Source organism: Leopardus geoffroyi, chromosome D3, assembly GCF_018350155.1.
Source record: "Leopardus geoffroyi isolate Oge1 chromosome D3, O.geoffroyi_Oge1_pat1.0, whole genome shotgun sequence".
In the NCBI taxonomy this organism is placed as follows: domain Eukaryota; kingdom Metazoa; phylum Chordata; class Mammalia; order Carnivora; family Felidae; genus Leopardus; species Leopardus geoffroyi.
Genome location: NC_059339.1, coordinates 74,384,206 through 74,408,494, shown reverse-complemented (window position 1 = coordinate 74,408,494; position 24,289 = coordinate 74,384,206). Strand labels below are relative to the sequence as shown.

Below are 24,289 nucleotides of genomic sequence, written 5' to 3'. Positions count from 1 at the left end.
ACACTTTAATTTCTTTCATCTTAGTAACTTTTTAAAGACGACAACAACAACAAACTACCAAGGTATTAAATCATCTTCTCTCCATAGTTTTATTGTGGCTTCTCTTGAGTTTGACTCTTCACTTCTTTAAGTACTTCATCTAAAACTCTTCTCAATGAGAACCTTTGAGTGGGAAACCTTCTGAGGTCTTGTGTGTGAGAGAATATTTTTATCCATCCCTTGTATTTAAGTGACAGTTTGATTAGATGCAAAATTCTAGGTTATAAATTGTTTTTCTGAAAGATTTTTAAAATATCACTTTATTACATTGTTTCATTTTAATTTATTTCTTTACTTATTTTTAAAGCTTATTTATTTTGAAAGAGAGAGAGAATGGGAAGGGCAGAAAGAGAAGGGGAGAAAGAGACTCCCAAGCAGGCTTGTCAGCATGGAGTCTGATGTGGGGCTTGAACCCAAGAACGCTGAGATCATGACCTGAGCCAAAATCAAGTCAGACACTTAACTGACTGAGCCACTCAGGCGCCCCTACATTGTTTTTTATTTTAATGCAACATCAGTTTGATCTTGTTCCTCTGAATATGATCTGCATATTTAGAACTTTCTCTCTTTCTCTGATATATACTTTATTGTAAGATGCTTAAATGCAGGTTTTCTTTATCTACCACTCTCAGGGATCTTTTAACATGAGGACTTTCACATTTTATTTTAAATCGTGGGAAATCTATTTCTTCAAATATTTTCTCTCCATTATTACTTCTTTTGTGGAACTCTTATTATCCAAATCTTGTCATGTATTTCTTTTGTTCACAGCTTTTCCCTTACATTTATAATTTCTTTTATTTTCTTCCTTCTGAGAATGTCCTCAATCCTATCTTCTAATTTACTAAATAATTTCTTAGCTGTATTCATTCTGCCATTTACCTTATTAGAGTTCTTTATGTCAACTATTATATTTTCTTAATATTTCTGCTTGATTATTATATATTTTGTTCTTATTTCATATCACTAGTATTTTTCTTTATGTCTTTTAGAGTTTTTATTAGGCTAGTTTTAAATTATTTATATGTCTTTCTAACAGTTCTGATTCTGAGGAAATACGTAATCCGATGTTTGTTTTCTTTTTGAAACAGTTGTGCTGTTCCTAAGATGTGTTATTTGGGGATGGGAGCTCATTTTTTCCTGATGGCATCAGTTATTTTATCAAGCCAGACTTTAGCCTCATCAACATAATTACTGCAGGATTGGGGGTAAGTGAATGGGACTTAGGGTGGAGAGTTTTCTGATGGAAACACCGGAAAACCACAGTTAATCAGTCCTTACCCCACATAAAGTTCTGTTCAGGGCTTTGCTGTTTGCTTTTCCTAGAAAAAGCTACATTAAAAGGACACTCCATAGTTTATAAACCCCCAGTTCTGGGGATTTAGAGGGAAAGGAAAATGGGTGCAGAAGTGATCAAAGGTTATTGTGTCCCTGTCTTCCTCAGCACCTCACAAGCTCAACTTCAGCACTCTTCTGGTCTTACTTTAGGACACCTGGACCAGAGTTCAGAGTCTCTGTAGGTAAAAGGTTGGGCATTATTTGCCCCAAGGCAAATTTGGGAGAAGAATAAAACTTCAAGCTCCTACGCTCCATTCCTGCTGTATCCTCCCACAGAAGCACTGAGCTGCCTTCTGTCCCAGATCAAAGCCTCACCGCTCCCCAAACACAAACACACAACTTCAGATCACTAGTGTCACTCCAGGAATTTCTCACAGGTTTTCCCATAGTTTGATATTTCCCTTCTAAGACAACGATTCTCAATCTTGGCTGCATATTAGAATTGCCTGGGGAGATTTAAAAAACCCTAATGCTTGGGCTGCACCTCAGACCAGTTAATTTAGAAGTTGTTGGGATGGAGCCAACACATCATTTTTAAAAGCATCCCAGGATATTACAATGTGCAGCCAGGGTTGAGAACTACCACTCTGTCTCCTGCAGGTTGATCTTGCTGGCAGGAATCAGTAGTTGGGCTAGTTTAGTATCTAGAAACTGAAATCATAAATGACTTCTCCATAGCCAAATACAACAGTGTTCTCTAGCTTTTCAACCTCACTGGTACCCACTTCCATAACACTTGGCATGCCCTCTTGAAACCCTTTCCTCTGGGGGCGCCTGGGTGGCGCAGTCGGTTAAGTGTCCGACTTCAGCCAGGTCACGATCTCGCGGTCCGTGAGTTCGAGCCCCGCGTCGGGCTCTGGGCTGATGGCTCAGAGCCTGGAGCCTGTTTCCGATTCTGTGTCTCCCTCTCTCTCTGCCCCTCCCCCGTTCATGCTCTGTCTCTCTCTGTCCCAAAAATAAAATAAACGTTGAAAAAAAAAAAAAAAAAAAGAAACCCTTTCCTCTGTTTGCTGAGACTGCACACAGCCAAGGCCCTTGTCTGACCTTCTGCACTGCTCCTCTCTTTCTCCCTCCTCCCCATCAAAACCCTAAAGTTAGTTGCTTCTCAATATTCATAGTCCATGGTTGCCTCCTTCTCTCCAAGAATTTTGCCAGCACAAACATGTATAAAAACTACATCTCCAGCCCTGACTACTCTCACATGTTTGGTCTTCCTCCATTTGCATGTCTTGTTGGCATCTTTTTTTTTTTTTTGTTTTTTTCAACGGTTATTTATTTTTGGGACAGAGAGAGACACAGCATGAACGGGGGAGGGGCAGAGAGAGAGGGAGACACAGAATCGGAAACAGGATCCAGGCTCTGAGCCATCAGTCCAGAGCCTGACGCGGGGCTCGAACTCACGGACCCCGAGATTGTGACCTGGCTGAAGTCGGACGCTTAACCGACTGCGCCACCCAGGCGCCCCCTGTTGGCATCTTAAATTCAACCTGTATAAAATGGAACTCATAATTTCTGCATAAAATAGCTCCCCCTTATTACTTCCTTCCTCCAATCAATCCAGTCACCATTTTGAGGGTCATCTTTGGTTCTTCCTTTTCCAGTCTTATTTCCAAGTTCAATTAGATTTATTTTTGTTCAATGTCACTTGTACATTCCTATTGCCATCTTTCAAGTTCACATCCTAACAATTTCCTGTCTAGACTGTTGAATCAGACTTTTGTCTAATCTCCCTTCTTTTGATATTCCTTCCACAAAGTAATCAATAAACCATTGTTGAATTACTTAATATAGGCTAGAACTCCAATCATGTAACTCACAAACCACTGTTCAAAATCCATTAATAATTCATTACCCTCTCACATCCAAAGTACAAACTCTCTGACACCCAATGCCCAAGTATGGTCCAAGCTGTCATTCTGGCCATGTTTGCGAGTATTTCTCCACACTAGATGGAACTGTTTGTTTGTTTGTTTGTTTGTTTGTTTGTTTTAGTGAAAAGAACATAAACTTTAAGTCAGACATATTCGGTTTCAAATTCCAATTTGCTACCAGTAATTTGGATAAATTCCTAAACCAATAGGAGTCTCAGTTTCTACAACTCAAACAAACAAAAAACAAACAACAAAGCAAAAATAAAGATAATATTAACTAGTAGGACCATTAAAGAGATTAAACACAATTATGTATAAATTATAGTATTATGATATTTTTGTTAGCTCCTAAGCTTCCTACTGCACTTGGTTTAACCTTCTTATGAGTTAGGAAAGATTATTTGTTTTTTGTTTTCTCTTTTGTTTTATGATTATGTTTTTTTTCTTTTTTTTTTTTTTTTTTTTTAGTTTATTTATTTGAGAGAGAGAGAGAGAGAGAGTGCATGTGCATGTGAGTGGGAGAGGGGCAAGAGAGAGGGAGGGAGAGAATCCCAAGCAGGCTCCACGCTGTCAGCACAGAGCCCAATGCAGAGCTCCACCGCATAAACCATAAGATCTTGGCCTGAGCTAAAACCAAGAGTCAGATGCTTAACTGACTAAGCCACCCAGCTCCCCCTGTCTTTTGTTTTATATGTAGTTGTTACTCCTGGCTGTGTTCTAGGCCAAGGGTTGACAAAATGTTGCCCATAGACCAAATACAGCCTGCCTTAGGTTTAATGCAGACACACCCATTTACTTAAGTATTGTCTATGGCTGCTTCCATGCTATAATAGCAAAGTTGAGTAGTTGTGACAGGCACCATATGTCCTGCAAAGCCTAAAATATTTGCTAGGCTGTCTTCCTTTCCTCACTCCATATTCTCTCCTTGGGGTGTGGTGGTTTTAAAATATGTCCTCAAATTCTTCAATAAAACTCACTTCAAAAGGTAGAGCTCCAGGGCGCCTGGGTGACTCCGTCGGTTAAGCAACTGACTTCAGCTCAGGTCATGATCTCATAGTTCATGGGTTCAAGCCCCACGTCAGGCTCTGTGCTGACAGCTCACAGCCTGGAGCCTGCTTCAGATTCTGTGTCTCCTTCTCTCTCTCTCTGCCCTTCTCCCTCCTCATGCTCTGTCTCTCTCGTCTCTCAAAAATAAATAAATGTTTAAAAAAAATTTTTTTTAACAAAAGGTAGAGCTCCATCCCCATCTCCTTGAATATGGACTGGACTTATGACTTGCTTATAACAAATAGAACATGGCAGAAGCAACAGCATGTGATGACTTAGAAAGTCATAAAAGGCATTGTGGCTTCCATCATGCTTTTCTGGATTACCATTTCTGGAGGAAGCCAACCACCATATCACTAAGATACACATCCTGGGGCGGGCCCCAGGTGGAGAAGAACAGAGCCCCCCGCCCCACCCACCGCCAACACCACCACTCTGTGTGAGCCTCTGGAGAAGCTGTCGCTCCAGGCTCATTCATCCCTCAGCTGAACTTGCTGACTGCAGCCCCAGTCAACATCTTAACTACAAACACCACAAGAGACCACAAGCCAGACCTCCTGGCAAAGCCACTCCCAAGTACCTAACCCACAGAAACTGCAAGGATAATAAATGTTTATTGTTGTTTTAAGCCAGTAAGTTTGGGATTAACTTTTTATACAGAAATAAATAACTAATTCACCAGGCAATCTTCCACAGGCCAAAGACTTTCAAATGTGCAACCACAGCCTGAACCTCTCCTGTGAACTCAAGCCTTTGTAAGTAACTGCCTATTCCACATCTCCTTTTAGATATCTCAAAAGGATTTAAAACCCAGCACATGCAAGCTTGTGCTTTGTTCCTATACAAATATGATATTCTGGGGAACCTGGGTGGCTCAGTTGGCTGAGTGTCCAACTTTGGTTCAGATCATGATCTCATGATTTGTGAGTTCAAGTCCCCCATCAGGCTCACTGCTGTCAGCGCAGAGACCGCTTCGTATCTTCTGTCCCCCCCTCTCTTTGCTTCCCCCCCTGCCAGTGCTCTCTCTCTCAAAAATAAACATTAAAAAAAACCAAATATGATATTCCTCCAATATTCTTTATCTCAGTTAATGACGCAATGAATTTCTTTGTCTGGCATCTATTGCTTATGAGAAGTCTGCTGTCAAAGCAACATTCTTTGGATGTAACCTGTCTTGCCCTTTACTAGCTTTTGAGACTTTCTCTGGATCCTTGAGCCCAATGATTGATTTGTTTTTATTTGTTCTAACACTTGGTTTAATTTTTTACACAATTCTTTAACTCTCAGAAGCTCTCAACTTTTGTCTCCCTGGTTATTGCCTTTTGACTATTCTCACTATCCCTTCTGTATCAGTCGGGATCCATTCAGGAGACAGAACCCAACAGACTTCAATAGGCAGACACAACAGACTTCAATAGGCAGAAGTTAATCTGAAGAATTATTAACCAGACAAAAGGCAAAAAGGAGGCACCAAGGCATGGAGGCAGTAACTACATGACGTTGTCCCCCACTAGGGTTGGGGAAACAAAGGGATGAAGTAAGAATTGTAAAATTTAATTTTTTTTAATGTTTATTTTTGAGAGACAGAGACAGAGTGTGAGTGGGGGAGGGGCGCAGAGAGGGGGAGACCCAGAATCTGAAGCAGGCTCCAGGCTCTGAGCTGTCAGCACAGAGCCTTGACTTGGGGCTGGAACTCATGAAACGCATAATCATTACCTGAGCTAAAGTCAGGCATTCAACCGACTGAGCCATCCAAGCACCCCTGGACTATTAAAATTTAAAAGCTTGGAGGAGGGAGCCTGAAGAACTAGAACTAATGCTGTTGAGGAAAGTGTGCTGGCCAGCTGGGACTTGGGTTTCTAAAAGGGTGCAATGAGGCTGGTCACACTAGTTTTGGAAAAACTGCTGCCACTGGAATGAATGCCACTGCCAGGACAGGCATTAAACATTATCCCCTAATCCACTCATCTACTCCCAGCACCTAGTAGCCCAAGGCTGGGGGATGTGTCAGTTTCATTCTTTCTTTCAAGCTTAGCTATATACTTTAAGCAAGCCTATGTGTTTGGAGCAGATAGGCGTCATTCCCTTACCCGGCTCGTCATCTGTCCAGAGTCTCTGTCCACTCCTCTTTATCTCCACTGTCCTCACTCTAATCCAAAGCATTGCCATTTCTTTCCTGGCCTAATACTGATGTCTTATGACTCGCCTACATGCATTCGTTCTATCACGGCTACCATCTTTTCTACACTCGGCAGCTGATGTTTTCTCAGTGTCAACCCAAGAACATCATGTCTTCTTCAAGTTCCTTCGCATTGTTCTTAAAATAAAGATAGAAGTCTTTCATATGTCCTACAAAGGCTCACAGGTCCTGACCCTGCTCACCACTCTGGTACCACCTTGCACACTCCCTCTCTCTGTGTTCTCCTGCCTATAACACTTACCCTTCTCCTGAACTTCTGACACATTCATATAACCTGCCTGCCATATTTCCTTTCTTTCCTGCCCTGGGCCTAGTCTTCTCAGCATATTATTGATTAGGGTCAGGGACCTCTATATTGTTTTTGAGTTCTAGTGTCAAGCAGAGTACCACTATACTAGTATACAAGCCACAAATCCTTATTATTCATCATCATGATAAAAACTTAGTGTCATTATAGTCAACACAGTAAAATTCGGCTAATTCAATTATTCCCCCAAGTAGTATACAAGGTTTAAAGCCTGCTCTTCTCAAGTAATTAAATGTTATAATTATCTAACACACTATTAGGCAATGCAGTTTCATGAATGTTAGTCCATTATTTCCAGCCCTTTATATTTTAAATTAATGACATAGTAATTTAAAAAAAAAACAACTTTAAAATACTTTACTTTGGCTGAAAACACAACTATCTTCAGATGGTGTTCAAAATGGTTTAAATTACCCAGATGTGGTGAACATGCAGTGAAATCTTAGAAAGGCCCTAAAGAATTCCCTAAGAATGATACATGAGCCAAGGACGTGACATTCATCTTGGAGGTTCTTTCTTCCCCTGAACAAGTTTGATAAAATGCCTTTTCTTCCACTTTGACCTTAAGCACTTAGAAATCATTTGTTTTACAAAAGCCCTGTGGTCCAAGATTATAGCAAGCAGAATAGTGACTTCTGTCTCATATTTCTATTGTGCATGGTTTATGGCTTTAGTTTAAGGGAGTGCTTTTACATAAAAGTTTTTTCATAGATTTTACTCCCATGCCTTTGTTGGCCTCCTCTGTGATTCTATGAAGAACATCTTTGTGCTTTCAAAGCTCGCCTCAAGCACAACACCTCCATGGGCTTGTCTAACAGCTACAACAAGCCAGTGTTACAGCAGCTGCACACGTATGTGTACTTATCCAGGTCCCATGCTTCAGCAAACTTCTTATCTTTGCCATTTTTATGAATCATGTTGATGTTACTTTAGCACCCAAGCATGGTAGTATGTTGCATCTTAAGAATATTTTTAGAACGATAACTTTTTGCCACTAGGCTGCCGGGCTTATTATAGTGTGACTTACACTGCAGACTTCCCTAAATTTAGCTTCCTTTTCATCCACTGTGACCATCCAGATATTCGAATTAGGTGTATTCAAGAGGCTAATAGCCAATGATTTGCCAGAGAGCTATAAATATCGGCAGGAATTTTATGTTTTCACTTGATATCAAGAGTGTTTCCATTGACAGTGATCCTGGACTCTTCCTGTCAGGACCTTGTTACGAATTTTCCAGACATTTGTAGAATCCTGAAAGTTTGTTTGTTTGTTTTTCAAATCGAAATGAACACATATCTCATGACAAAAGCATTATTTGGTAAAAGATCATTATGCAAACCATAATAAGGTCTCAAACTGTATGCTGCATGAAACATTTACTATAAGGGAACTTTACACATTTATAAAATTATTTACTATTAGCATAAATTTATGAAGAAAGATTTGGCATATTATTTTGCCCTCAATTTGAAATCTGTTGAGTTGTGGCTATCTTTCTAAAGGTTTATCATATGCTATCGTCCAATCTGGCATTTGACTACTACCCATGCATTATCTTCTCATAGGATGAGGTAATGCTGTTCATTTGCCTGTCCCAAATACATACTTATTACTGTCACTGACCGAACAGATATTTTGCAGACCTACAAAAAAAGGTTCTTTTGTAGAAACTGACATAAATATTTCATAGTCTGCCTTAAGGATGTGAAAGCATGGTTAACCATGATCCAGATAAATATTTTCCACATCAACCTAGGGCACCATCACACTTACTTCATATAAAAACCAAGCCTCCAAAACACGTTCTTCTTTTTTTTTTAATGTTTATTTATTTTTGAGTGCGAGCAGAGGAGGGGCAGAGAAAGAGGGAGACACAGAATCCGAAGCAGGCTCCAGGCTCTGAGCTGTCAGCACAGAGCCCAACATGGGGCTCGAATTCACAAACCGTGACATCATGATCTGAGCTGAAGTCAGACACTCAACCGACCGAGCCACCCAGGCTCAGTTTTTCAATGACTATCAACACTTTATATTTAGTGAATTGATATATCTAGTATTTTAAATTTTCTAAGACTTTTCAATGAATAATGAAAGTGGGGTCTCAGTAACAGTACATTTAAAAATAAGTTACTTCAGGGGAGCCTGGGTAGCTCAATCCGCTGGGCGACTGGCTCTTGATGTCCGTTCAGGTCATGGTCTCACAATTCGTGGGTTCAAGCCTGGCATCAGGCTGTGCACTGGCAGCACAGAGTCACTTAGTATACTGTCCTCAAGTTCCATCAATGTTGTTGCACAGGCAGGATTTCCTTTTTTCTCATGGTTGCATAATATCCATATATATATTTACGTATGTATTATATATTTATATATAACATTCACAGATACATAATTTTCACATGTATATATTCACTATATATGATATATAATATATATGATATTCACTATATATAATATTCACATATGTGCTGTTAGTGCAGAGCATGCTTGGTACTCTCTCTCTCTTCCCTCTGCCTCCTAATGCGGGCCTCGAACTCATGAACTGTGAGATTATGACCTGAGCCAAAATCAAGAGTAAGATGCTTAACTGACTGAGCCACCCAAGCATGCCCAAAAACACATACTTTAAATTAAAAAAAAAAATTAAATTCTATCAAATTCAGCTTGAAATGTAAAAGCTAAAATAAAGAAAGCAGGGGTTTAATTGGAAGTTTCATTGTTGCGATGTCAGTGGCCAAATCAGGTGCCAGGAAATCAATTCCCTGTCTCTCTCTCTCTCCCTTTTTCTGTCTCTCCCTCTCTCCCTCTTTTCCTCTCTGCCTCCCTTTACCTCTCTCTCGCTCCCTCTCTCCCTCCTTCTCTCTCTCTCCCTCTTCCTCTCTTTCTCTCCCTTTCTCCCTCCCTCTCTCTCTCTCCCCCCTTTTCCCACTGTCTCTCTCCCTCTCTCCGTCTCTCCTTCTCTCTCTCCTGCCCTTTCCCTCTCTCTCTCTCTCTCTCTCTCTCTCTCTCCCTCTCTCCATCTCTCCATCTCTCCGTCTCTCCATCTCTCCCCCCCCCTCTCTCTCTCTCACACACACACACACACACACACACACACACACACACACACGAGTTAGGCCTCCTTTCTTTAGGTCATCCATCCCTTAGAGATGTTTCAACAGTGTTCCCTCTGAATCTGCTGGGCATTAAAGGAACTACCATATAATCCAGCAATCCCACTTCCGATTACAAATATTCAAAGGTAATGAAAACAGATACCTGCACTCCCATGTTCACTGCAACATTAGCCACCATAGCCAAGATACAGAAACAACCTAAGTGTCCATCAATGGATGAGTGGATACAGATGATGTGATTTATACATATCCTTCTTTTCTCATGGCTAAATTACATTCATACATATATGAATATTACATAATGTGAATGTTATATATATTATATATCATATATAGCTATTTTATACATGTGAAAATTATGTATCTGTGAATATTATATATACAAATATACAATACACATGTAAATATATATATGGATATTATACAGCCATGAGAAAGAAGGAAATCCTGCCTGTGCAACAACATTGATGGAACTTGAGGACATTATACTAAGCGAGACAAGTCAGACAAAGACAAATACTGTATGATATCACTTATATGTGAAATCTAGAAAAGCTGAACTCATAGAAATAAAGTAGAATAGTGGTTACCAGGGGCTGGGAGAGTAGGGTAATTAGGGAGATGATTTTTAAGGGTACAAACTTACGATTAGAAGATGAATAAACTCCGCAGGTCTAATGCAGTGTTAATGTAGGTGATTAGAGCCAATAATACTATATTATAAACCTCAAGTTGCTAAGATTCTAGATATTAAAATTGCTCACCACAAAAAGAGATGACAATTACATAATGAGCTAGAGCTGTTAGCTAAGCTATAATGGTAATCATATTGCAATATATAAATGTACCAATCAACATGCTGTACGGTTTAACCTTACACAATATTACATATCAATTACAACTCAGCTTTTTTTAAAAAAGAAAGAAAAGTCAAGGTCACTTATCCCTACAGTCCTGAAACCAGGCAGTCATCAGCCTTAGAAGTGACTGTCATCAAAAACGAGTAGCTTCAATGTCCTTCAATGTCCTTTATGAAGGCTTTCCTGACTCTCCTCGATACATTTGGCCACTCCTTTCTTGTGTGGCCGTTGTATCCTAAAGAAACCATTGTCAGGACATCTATGACACGTTCCTTCAGGGTAGTTGTATACCTGTCTGTTTCCTCCCCTGGGGAGGACCATAAAGACTGTGATCCCCGGAATACATTTCTTTCTAGCACTTCTCACAATATCTACCCCACAGTCAATGCTTAATGTATTCCTTGACTAAATTCTTCTGGACACACTCAAAGAAAGAAAACACAAACTTTAGTACCAGCACACTCTGTAAATAATTGGGAAACAGAAGCCACGGAATATAACAAGCTAGAGTCATCCAATTTTGAGCACAAGTTTCTTAGGCCAAAATGAGGAAGGGCTGTAAAGCAGATTTTTTTTTTCTTTTAGCAGCAACAGTTACCATTCACAGGTCACCTCCCTTCTGAGCCTTCACATTGTAATCACATCGATTAGCTAATCTTTGGCACCACAGAAAGGGTCATTTTTCTGGTCAATATTCAGAAATTGTTGCCAGGTTATTTCGGTGCTTGGTGATTATAATTCCTTATGAAATTTGGCTATAAAATCTGTGTTTCTCCCAGTGTATGTACTCTGTATTGCCAAATGTGATACAGTCAGAAAGCACATTCCTTCATTATTTTTCTTTTACAAGAATAAAATTGGTAAAATACATTATTTGCTTTTAAGTGGAAAAACATTCCATTTTCCAGATGCTGGCTCTTCAGAAAACATTATAGACCTCTTGTTGAAATTTTTAGAAGTGATCACGTTATCATACATTTTACACTCCTGGTCAAGCTGTCAACACTACCAATGCATTTCCATAACTACCTACATATGCCCATTTCCTTGGGAGAAGAAAAGCAGAATGATACTAACTCTTCTGAACTTTCACATACATTTGAATTTTTATATGTCAAATCTCAGACTGTCAAAATTGGAAGCATAGACATTCTTTTCCTTAGAACATCAACTCTCATGAAATACTACCTTTAATATAATCAACTTCTTAAAGAACCATAAATACTTCCCCAATCTTTACACACTCTTTTCCAAAAGTATATAATATTCACAGACCAGAAATGAAGGTAAGATTGTCTTTAGATAAATTTAGCTTGGGAATCAGGAAAATATGATCTAATAGAGGAAATCTCTGGACAAGTTGAAGATAGTAAATGATATGGGAATTGGGAAACCTATTGCCACGGAGTCTTCCTTTAAATAGTGGCCTTTGTAAAATACATTCTGGTTCATACTCCTAACAAAAACGTGAAACAGAAATCTACTTTTCCATCCCAACTGGGTTTCCTCCAAACATGCTGCCTTCTCCCTAATGAGTTGGAATCGTGTGCACCATAAAGCAGCATAATGCATCCTGAAATGCTGACATTTCATTTTTAATTGAAATCAAACAGAAATAGTTCCACTGGGGAAAAAGAGAGTAAAGCTGGCTTTTGATAGAAATTAATAGAGGGGAGACTGAACTACTTCTCCCCATCATAAAGTAGTCGACCGGTGAAGGATACCAGTCCTCTTGCCTGAGATTATCTCCAGGATTTTGGTGAAAAGAACATGTCCTATGGAGGCAGAATGAGAAATCATATCTAGATGGGCATATTTAAGAAATAAATGAAATTAAAAAAAAACATGAATATAAAGTTTAAGGGAAAACTTTAATTTTAGTATGAAAACACATGATAACAAGTGTAAAAGAGTTCATATTGCCAACAAAAATATCTGCAAAAATAAATCAGAAAATACATGCTTTGGGAAGTAAGATAAATTTATATTCTTGGGACTAATTGCCATATATCAGTGAAGAAAATTTCTTTTAAAAACAAGTTTATAGCAATACCTATAGCGGTAGTAACTGTAGAAGTTGTAGTTTGAGTAGTAGCAATAATATTAATGAAGATTAACATTTTTATATTTGTATATGGGTTATAAAATATTTTTATGAGAATTTTTAATGTTTGATCCTCTAAAAAGTATTATGAAAACCAGCTTTCTGAAGACAATATTTTATTTTCCAAAATACCAGACTTCAAATATAAAAAGCCATAATTTTAATGAAAACACTTATCTTTACGCTCAAATTTTCTAGAAAGAATCTGTAGTATTTTGTACGAAATGCTGGCTTTCCTGAATGAGTCACTTCAAGACATTATTAAGTGAGGACTGGATAAGTAAGGGGGGGATGCCTGACACTGGGGAGTTCATAGGCCAGTGTTGCAGACAGGTACTTAAAGAGATAAATGACACTATGATATGATACCTGCTAGAACGGCGATAGGAACAAAGTACTTTGAGAGCACAGAGAAGCGAGGAAATAATCCTGCCTGGGGGAATCCGAGAAGGCTAGACTGAGGAGGGCACAACTAAGCCAGTAATTATCAATGATGAGGAGTTCATAGGGCGAAGAGAGGCAAGAGGGCATCAAAGGCAATAAAAACTCCATAGATAGTCAATGAAAGACATACAAAAAAAGGGGGGCATTATGTTTGCCATTTCTTGAGTGCAAGGAATACCAGGAGATGAGGCTAGAAACACGGTGGGGAGTAGATCAGGGGTCTGCAAATTACAGCCTACAAAACCCAAGAGCTAAGAATAGTTTTCATATTTTTCAACAGTAGAAAAAAAGGAAAAAAGAAAAGAATACCTCAAGACAAGTGGGCATTATGTGAAATTCTGATTTCACTGTGCACAAATAAAGTGTTATTGGAACACGGGCATGCTCAGTCATTTACGTATTGTCTTTGGCTACTATCATAACTACAACCCCAGGGGAGCCTGGGTGGCGCAGTCGGTTAAGCGTCCGACTTCAGCCAGGTCACGATCTCGCGGTCCGGGAGTTCGAGCCCCGCGTCGGGCTCTGGGCTGATGGCTCAGAGCCTGGAGCCTGCTTCCGATTCTGTGTCTCCCTCTCTCTCTGCCCCTCCCCCGTTCATGCTCTGTCTCTCTCTGTCTCAAAAATAAATAAACGTTAAAAAAATTTTTTTAAAAATAACTACAACCCCAGAGTGGGATAGCTCGACAGAGACTGTGTGGCCTGCAAAGCCCAAACAAAGTTTGCCAACTCCTAAACTAGTGGACTCAGGCTTTGTGGAGAGTCGGACATATAAAACCTGTGCTCCCAAGAAGGGTGTCAGGAGGCGTGATGTGGGACTCTTCAGCACACAGACGGTAATAGGAGCCATGGGTCCAGATGAGAGTGCCTAACATGAAATCTGCAGAACTCCGACCACTTCAGGGGAGACAGATGAAGGGGGAGGTCCCGGGGAAGAGAATGAAGAACAAAGAACAACAACGCGAGACAGAGAGAGGGCACATGGCAAGTGGAGTCTCATTTTTTTACACGAGAACGTCTTTGACACCCTGTGGGATGCCCAAGTCTGACAGATGACCTCCTGAGTTCCTCTCTGAACCTAGCTTTTCTCCATTCTCCCTGCCAGTGTCTTCCCTGTGCACCCAGGTTACTGTTACACGATCCTCTTATTCTCCAGCCCGTGGTCTAACCCAACACAACTGTCCACACTGATGCCAAAGTGGTCTTTTCAAAAACTGATGCCAGTGATAGTTCCAAAATATTTATTCATATTTAAACATACTTAATCATAGCTGTCCAGTGTTTAAAATTTATCAGAGACTCTACTCTCTTATTTAATACATATCATTTATCTGTTGCTGCATAACAGCTGAACATAAAACTTAGCAGCTTAAAACAGCAAACGTGTCTGCCAGTTTCTGTGGCTCAGGAATCTGGCCACAGTTTTTCTGGGTTCCTCTGTCTCAGGGTTTCTCATGAGACTAGAAAGGTGTCAGCATGAGCTGAAGTCACCTGAAGGATCAAGTGGGGGAAATGCTACTTCTAAGCTCACTGAAATGGCTGTTCTCAGGCCTCAGGTCCTCAGTGATTTTTGGTGAAGATATTAGTTTTTTGAACAGTATCCACAACTGTGAGAAAATAAATTTCTGTTCTTTAAGCCACCCAATCTGTGGTATTCTGTTATGGCGGCTTGAGTAGACTAATATATGTGTAAGTCAGGCCCAAGTTTTTTACTCCTCAGTCAGCTCTTTATAAGAAAGTTCCCCGTGAGGCCACAGGTGTGGATCGAAGCAGTGAAGTAATGCAGCATCAGTAGGAGCTAAAGAAGTCCATGCCACCTGCTCATTCAACTCACTTGAGTGTTCAGAGCTTACTGGACATAGTGTCTTCTGCAATATTTCCATAGGATGATGGACGGCTGGTGCGCACACACAGTGTTAAGCTTTGATGGGTCAGACAACACTCCGTTCATGCTGGCCAGGTCACAATGCATAGTCATTCAGTGGCTCATGGTTTCCCTAGCCCGGCACAGTAACAAGCCAAGAGCTATTTTTCAAAAGGAGAATTGATGTGTGCAGAAGAGAGTTAGTGTTCTAAAATTAGAATGTGATGATCGTTGCACAGTCCTGCGAATATACTAAAAAACACTGAAGACTTTAATGTGTGAATTATATCTAAAATATAAAGAACCATAAATCATCTATCCCGCAACCCTCCCCCCCCCCAAAAAAAAAAAGAATAGGGCTTAGGGGTCTGCACTGTAGTTCTCCTACGGGGGCTTCCCAGAAGATCCTTAGAGCATCCCTACCTGCCAGAGATCACTGAGTACTCTTGAACTGCTGGGTCATAATGGAACCAAGAAGTAGAGCGGTCTGCTATACAGCTGGACCTTCTACAAGCCTCAGGCCCACAGAGCTGGATACTCTGCCTCTGAGGAGAGCTGCCTGGAGATACTGATGCCTTAGGACCTCAGAGATATGCTCCATATAGCTGGGACCCAAACCTTTAAGGCGGACCACTGCCCAGCTGGTGCAGATACCACTGAATGGGCACAACGCAGCTGGTTCTGAGAAGGGCAGCAAGTAGCTGGAGACTGGAGCCAACCATCTCTGCCTGAGTGAAGGGCCATGGTAAAGTATCATTGACAAGAATAGAAAGAAAACAAGAAAGAGTAAGCTCCTTCTCCCCAACTCTGGCCTGCTGGTCTCCCTCACACACTCCCTGTTGACAAGAACCTAGAAGGGAACCAGCAATCAAGGGAAAGATGTGGTTTCCAGAGTCCAAGCTCTAGCATCACAGTGCGGAAAAAAGAAAAATATCTTCCTGTTTCTCCCACTAGACCCTAAGCCCCCCATGGATTGTGATTAAGCCTTATTTCTCTGTTTAAGATACTTAGAGCAGTGTCTGGCAAAATGTATTTAGGAATGAATGAATGAATGAATGAAGAAAGAAAGAAGAAAGAAAGAAAGAAAGAAAGAAAGAAAGAAAGAAAGAAAGAAAGAAAAGAAAAGAAAAGAAAAGAAAAGAAAAGAAAGAGAGAAGCAAGGGAAGAAAGAAAAGAAAGAGAGAAGCAAGGGAAGAAATGAAAAAAAAAAAAAAGATGGTATTTAAGGGTATGAAGAACCTCAGGGTGGCTAGTCAGACAGATACTGAGGAGAGGTCAGAATCGGCCAGTACTACCAGGAAGGAAGTACAAGAGGCGACTGTGGAAGGAAATGGCTCTTCCATGGAGGTGGGTGGTAAGTGGAAGGAGGGATGTAGGAACATAGCTAGAGGGGAGTTCTGTGTGACAGAAAAATTGGTTCACTTGCTTGTTTCCAGGATGTGGAAACCTGTACAGGTTGACAAGTTGAGTAAAACAAGAGAAGGAAAATTTGAACTTGCAGGAAAAAGGAGGGATGAGTGATGAATGGATACAGCTGTTCTGTCTTCTTCTTCTTCTTTTGAGTCTTTCTTTTTTTTTTAATGTTGATTTATTTTTGAGAGAGAGAGAGAGAGAGAGAGAGAGAGATAGCATGAACAGGGAAGGGGCAGAGAGCGAAGGAGACAGAATGTGAAGCAGGCTCCAGGCTCTGATCTGTCAGCACAGAGCCTGACGTAGGGCTCGAACTCATGAACTGCGAGATCATGACCTGAGCTGAAGTTGGACGTTTAGCTGACTGAGCCACCCAGGTGCCCCGAGACTTTCCAAAATTTCTACCTAGAGACCTTGAATGGCTTCTTGGGGTACTTCAGATACAGGCTTTATGTTAGATTTGATGAAAATAATATGGGGTATATTTTAAGGTCTGAGGCCAGATGCTCTCAGTGTTCAAAAACACTTAGTCCTGTACTGACTCTTTGAGGACCACCAGGCACTAGGGAGATGCCTCGAGGGAAGAGTGCAGCTGTGTATTCTTTATAGTGAGACAATTATTTAGTTATAATCCAACTTGTGGTAAAGCCTATTAGTTCTTCACAGAGGTGTCCTCACATACCTAACCTCTACAAATTTGCCTAGAGATTTTGAAGGAAAATCAAGAGTACCAATTAACTTAAAAAATGTATTATAAAATGAATGACAAAAATAAACATCCATAAATGAAAAACACTTTATTCCTTTTCTTTATCTGATACTCCATTAAAATTTCACCATATCAATATCTCAGTTATTTCATGAAAGCAGTTTAATGAATCCTTTGGAAAATTCTAATAAAAATAAGAAATCGATTATCTCAGTCTCAAATTTGCCACAATTAAAGGGAAACTTTTTTGAATTGGACTGTTTCTCCCTAAAGAATCTTCTTCTTATAACGAAGAATATTGCAGTACGCTCTAAATAGATGTTTAAAATCTCTCTCATATGTTCTGGAAATCTCTCTCATTGAGACAGTCCCAGCTTGACAGCCCTGCAATAACCATTAAATATTAAAATAACATTAAAGAGCAACTGCTCCCCTCATGGATATAGCTACAAAACTCTGTTTCACACTAATGGGGCTCACACAGCTAAATCCCCGTGTGCTGTACTGAAAATTTACCCCTAAGGATCCGAGGATCAGACAAAGTCAAGAAAATGATAAACTCACTTGCAAAAAAAATAATCGATCCACTACCAACAAATTATTATTATTCCTGAAATTACAATCACATAATCATCCTAAAAATCAGATTGTCTAGGATTTAACAGCATCCAATTTTGCATTCACATAATATACATTTGTGATGTAGTAAAATTCATACTTCTATTGCAAGATAATTTGGATGTTGTAAAGATATTTATAAAGTTATAAAAATTGTGTCTCATTTACAAAGATCGCCTAAAGCCAGAATCTAATTCTAAATATTTTTTATGTGCACTATTTCTGTAGACACTAGCACCATAATGCTTAAGCTTAAGAACTGCTTTTTGTTGTTGTTTATATAGGTTTAAAGTAAAGGGGGGAAAAGGTAATGTGCATAACCAATAGTGTTAATATTCAAATTTATATGGAGCTCTTAATTTCTCCAAAAGTAACATTTTAAGAAATTATGGCAACTTTGACTCAGTTGTACCACACTATATTAATAACCATCCATGGTCACTATCCCGGAAGCAGTCACAAGCTATTGAAAAGACACTACGTTTAACAGAATGTACTCTAGACTAAGTTTTAGCTTACCCAAAATTTATCTTAGCCAAATATCAAACTAAGACCCATCTGTTGAATTCTCCAAGTCACAACTTTATCAGCTATAAAATGGACTTGGGGATCTCTTAAATCTGCAGTGTGTCATTTTCTTTTGGGACAGCCAATTTGGTTTATACTGAGTCTGGTTAGATTTTCCCACTTACCACCCTCCTTCTCCCCCCAACATACACACACAAGCATAAACATAAAAAGGAAAAAAGAATTTTAAAATCTTACAAAGAATTATGGTATAAGTGTGTCTGTAATATTCTGTGAAATTCCTACTTGTGAATGTCAAAGTATTTCCCAGAATTGAGAGAGGCCTAGAGAATGAGAAAGAGGGAGGGGTAGTGTTGTTTTGTGGAGAAAACACCCAGATGGAAGATGTGTTCCACCACTACCAACTCTGTGATCTTGGACAGACCACTTCCTTTCTCTAGATTATACTTTCCTTCTGTGAAGAACATGGAGAGCGGTGGATATTGGATAAAATGGTCATGAAGTGCACTTGCAACTCTGAAATTGGATGCCTCTAACTAAAATGTCACTATTATGACAAACCAAAGTAGTTACTCTTAAGTCTGCAGAGAAGAAGAGGGTGTGTGTATGTGTGTGTGTGTGTGTGTGTGTGTGTGTGTGTGTGTGTGAAAGAGAGAGAGAGAGAGAGAGAGATAAAGGGTGAAGAAGACAGGAAATAAAGTAAATATGGATCATTTTGCAAATTCAATAGTAGTACAAGAACTGGGAGGTATCTAGAAAGATTAAAGATTTCCTGACCTTTGTTGAGCACTTCTGTGTGTCAGGTATGAAGCTAATAGCACTGCAGATACTGTCTCATTAAATTCTCATTATGAACCCTGTGAGGACCTACTATAATTATCCCCATCTTCTAGATGAGAAAACAAAGGCCTAGAGAGTCTTGAGTTCCATAGCTATTGTTACTAACGAAAACACGTGAAATAGAGACTGAGTCATGTCCCCAGAAGAGTCATCTTTTAGAGTCAATTAGAGTCAACATTATAGAGAATGAACCTCTGCTTTCTTTGTTTGGTAAGAGGCTTTTTTGGTAGCACCACTGAACACACTCTAATTGTATATACTGCTGGCCCATCCCAGCAACAATATTCTTTTTCTTTCATCCACTACAAAAGTGGTATTACAATCTTCTAAGGATAACCCCATTGTCTGGCACTTAAATTTTTTTTTTTTCAACGTTTATTTATTTTTGGGACAGAGAGAGACAGAGCATGAACGGGGGAGGGGCAGAGAGAGAGGGAGACACAGAATCGGAAACAGGCTCCAGGCTCTGAGCCATCAGCCCAGAACCCGACGCGGGGCTCGAACTCACGGACCGCGAGATCGTGACCTGGCTGAAGTCGGACGCTTAACCGACTGCGCCACCCAGGCGCCCCTCATTGTCTGGCACTTAAACGTTTGTTGAAAGAATGAAGCTTCCCAACTAAGATGGGAGAACATGGACCAAATTTACCCTGTCACCTAAAAGAGCCAAAAGGATCGCCAAAGTGGACAAAATATATGAAAGAATAGTTTTTAATTTGCTAGGCATGCAGCAACAAAGAACTGTGATCCCTAAGTGATCGGAAATGAACAAGGTGAGCCCTATGATTGCCCAATTTAATGACTGGAGGGTTTCAAGGTTCTCTGAGTTGGAAGACAACTGAAACTCTGGAAAGACCGAGGCAACTCACATTGATGAGACAGAGGACCAGACAGCAATAACTCCAGAGAACTGCACAAGGACATCCTTGAGTATTTATCAAAGTACCAATTAGCACAGGAAGTGATGGCTCTACCTGAGGCCCAAGAAAGAACCACCTGCAAGAGCACTGCTCGGTGCTCACACTGGGCTGGGAACAGTGCCCGTAATCAAAAGGAAAGTTTCTTGACATTGGTCTTGGCAATGATTTCTTGGACATGACACCAAAGCACAAGCAAAAGAAGCAAAAATAGACAGGTGGGACTACATCAAACTGAAAAGGTGTGCACAGCAAAGGAAACAAGAGAGTGAAAGGGCAGCCAATGGAATGAGGGAAAATATTGGCAAACTGTATATCTGATAAAGGTTGATAATCAAAATGTGTAAGGAACCTGCAACTCAACAGCAAAAACAAAACAAAACAAAACAAAATAAAAACCTGATTGGAAAATAGACAAAGGACTTTTATCTAAAGACATGCAAATGGCCAACAGTTATATGAAAAAATGTCAAACATCACTAATCATCAGGGAAATGCTCAACAAAGTATCACCTCAAATCTTTTAGGATTGCTATATATATTATATATATATAGCATATATATATATAATATATATATGTGCATATAATATATAGCACATATATATATTATATATAGCATATAATATATATAGTATATAATATATAATAGCTATATATATATATATATATATATATATATATATAATAAGTTTTGTCGAGGATGGAAAAATCAGAACTCTTGTACTCTTGTACCCTGTTGGTAGAAATATAAAATGGTGCAGCTACTACAGAAAACAGTTTGGTGGTTCTTCGAAAAATTAAAAATAGGCCTACCATATGATCAGGCAATCCCAGTTCTGGGTATATATCCAAAAGAATTGAAATCAGGATCTTGAAGTGGTATCTGCATTCTCAAGTTTATGGGGGCATTATTCACAATAGCCAAGACATGGAAACAAATTAAATGTCCATCAACAGATGAATAGATCAGGACAACGTGATGCACACACACAATGGAATATTATTCAGCCTTAAAAAGGAAAGAAATCTTGTTGTATGTGACAATATGGATAAGCCTAGAGGACACTATGCTAAGTGAAATATGCCAATCATGGAAAGTCAAATCCTGCATGAGGTATTTTAAATAGTTAAACTTCTAGAAACAGACAGTAGACTAATGGTTGCCAAGGGGAGTTGTTGTTCAATGGGTATAAAATTTCAATTATGCAGCATGAATAAATTCAAGAGATGTGTTGTATAATATTGTGACTATAGTTAGCAATACTGCAGTGTGCACTTAAAATTTTGTTAAGGGTCTCATGATAAGTGTTCTTACCACAATTTCAAAAAAGAAAGAAAACCAAAGTCCAATATTCCTCATGAACACAGGTTCAAAACTAAAACTCTAAACTAAATTTTAGTACTTAAATATAACAATATATAAAGTGGATAATATATCATGCTAGACTAGGGTTAATCTCAGGAATTCAGGCTGGTTTAACATTTGAAAATCAATTAATATAAATCACCATATTAAAAACCAAAAAAAAAAATGTTAAACTCATTTGATGCTGAGCAGGTTCAACATTCATTCTAAAATTTGGTGGGTTTTTTTTTTTTTTTTACATTTATTTATTTTTGAAAGAAAGAGTGAGACAGAGCACAAGCAGGGAAGGTGCAGAGAGAGAAGGAGACACAGAATCTGAAGCAGGCTCCAGGCTCTGAGCAAGGGTCAGCGTAGAGCCCGGCGTGGGGCTCAAACCCACCAACCGTGAGATAATGACCTGAGCCCATGTCGGATGCTTAACCGACTGAGCCACCCAGGCACCCCTCAACATTCATTCTAAATTTTAACTTTCATCAAACTAGGAATAAAAGGGAATTCCCTCAACCTCATAAAGGATATTTATTTTAAAAATGAAAAGAAGGCTACACAACTGACATCATAATTAATGATAAAAACGGAGTACTGTCCCTCTATAATCAGGAAGAGGGCAAAAAAATGTCTGGTTTTACCGTTTCTATTGAACATTACATTTAAGGTGATGGCCAGTGCAGTAAGACAATAAAGTCCTCGATATTGGAAATGAAGTAAAACTGTCTTTCTCCACAGATAGGATCGCTTATGTAGTAAATGTGGTGGGATCTGCCAGAGCTCATGCGTGGTCACTGGAAAAGTCACTGAGTTGGGCCCCATTGGCTTCAGCATTCCTATCTCCAGGCATCTCTATGCTGGGCGCCGGCAGGGATTTCTTGCACTCCTCCACAGGTCTCGGGGACCGCCACAGGAATAGGGGCAGGGGCACTGGGACGATCTGCACACTTTATAGGACCTGGCAGCACCCACACTTCTAGAAACAGCAGGCTGGCGGACAAGGTCCCCCCCCTCTGCTGCGACAGGCATGCCACTGAGCCAACACCGGAGTTTGAGCCCCGGCACGCGTGGGCCCACGGGACACGTTCTCCACCCATGCCTTGATGAGGAAGGGAAGTTCTTACCACCCCCCCACCCCCCCGCCAGGTTCTGCCCGCTGCAGCACTGTGCGCACCACCAGCAGCTGTTACTCTGCGGGAAGGGTGTTGGGTTTCTGTCCCTTCCGGAGCTGGGACACAAGTCCTGGGTGTACTCCCTCCACAGCTCCCAGCCCACGCCTTCCGGAGTCACAGACACAGCTAATTCACTAATTCAAGTGGTAGCCCTGATTCGGACGTCAGCCAAGGTCTCCGCCTGAGTCTCTGCTCTGCCACGTGGTCTGCCAGCCCGGGAGCCCGTGGAGTCCGCAGGCCCGCAGCCCGTCTCTAACCTCAGCTCTTCTCCCAGCCTGCTAACCCTGCTTCGGCCTCTGGCTGGGGTGGGTGGTTGACCCACCGCGCAGCCCGGAAGCCCACCCCGACCCACCCAGAGGTACAGGGGCACCCCGAATTTCCCCGCGGATGCCTCCTTGCCACAGCCCATGGCTGCCTCTCCCGGCGGGCCTGCCACTCGGGGGTGGGGGGGGTGGGGGGGGGAGGCTGGGGGAACCCGGCCTTGCTCGCGGGGGGCACGGGAGACCCACGGCAGAGGCCCGCCACTCCAGATCCAAGGCGCAGTTCCAACATGCAAGGGGTCTGACCTACTTGGGCATCGCCCGCCAGAATTTTAAACATTTACACCGCGACCTTACCTGCATTCATTCCCCACGAACGCCCTCCTGGTGGTTTTTCTGAAGGCCGCCTGCGTCCGTCCCTGCGGCACTGTGGCAGTGGAATCAAGGAACGCACCTTCCCAAGCCAGGGGGAGAGGGTCAGGAGCCTCCAATTGCCCCTCCTCACAGGTCGATCGGAGGCCATGACCTCTCGAAGACCTCCTCCAACCACTGTTGTTAAGTCAAACAACCTGGATGGATCCAAAAATAAATACAAGTTCAAGAAGCCTGATAAATACATATATTCCACGTTGTAGGATTTCACGTGTATAAACATCCCAGAAAATGTGGACTACTGTGGCAGAAAGCAAAATATTGGTTGCCTGGGCACAGAGGTGAGAGGTGGGGTGGAGGGAGCAGCCAGGAGGGCGGTGTGTATAACAGGAGCATGAAAAAATTGAGGGCGGGGGATGGATACGTGCAAATCTTAATTGATTTCATGGGTATATATGTATGCCAAATTGTACACTTTAAATACGTACAGTTTACTGAATGTCTAGTTTCCCTCAATAAAGCTATTTTTTCAATATTAAAAGGCCAATTTTTCACCAAATAAATAATATTGTAAACAATGTTGCTTAGTGCTTTCCCATTTCTTCACCACAACAATCCAGTGAGCTGGATACTCACTGAGCGAGCTACTGATTATTATTATATTATGGTTATATATTATTATTATTACTATATTGTTTCTGTGTAATACATGATGAACTCAGAGGCTCAAGGACATTAACTTTGCCAGTGTCAGATAACCTTTATCAGCAAACACAAAGTAGAAATCCTTCAACGCAAATGAAATAAAGGACAAACCTGATTTTATTACAGTGATCCTCAAACATTTCCATTTCTGCCCCCTTCACACAGCCCTAAGAGGGTCTCCCTGAACTCAAGAATCCACATCACTCTGAATTTCCAG

General features: G+C 40.6%; 1 long non-coding RNA gene across 1 annotated transcript in view; it reads right to left on the bottom strand.

Annotated features, from left to right (window-relative positions):
- The window catches only part of LOC123588098, a 116,291-nt gene that overhangs the window by 68,796 nt on the left and 23,206 nt on the right, over positions 1–24,289 (bottom strand). Inside the window, exon 3 of the long non-coding RNA XR_006707699.1 lies at positions 23,353–23,564. This is a non-coding gene — a long non-coding RNA (uncharacterized LOC123588098). The remainder of the gene's footprint in view (positions 1–23,352; positions 23,565–24,289) is intronic.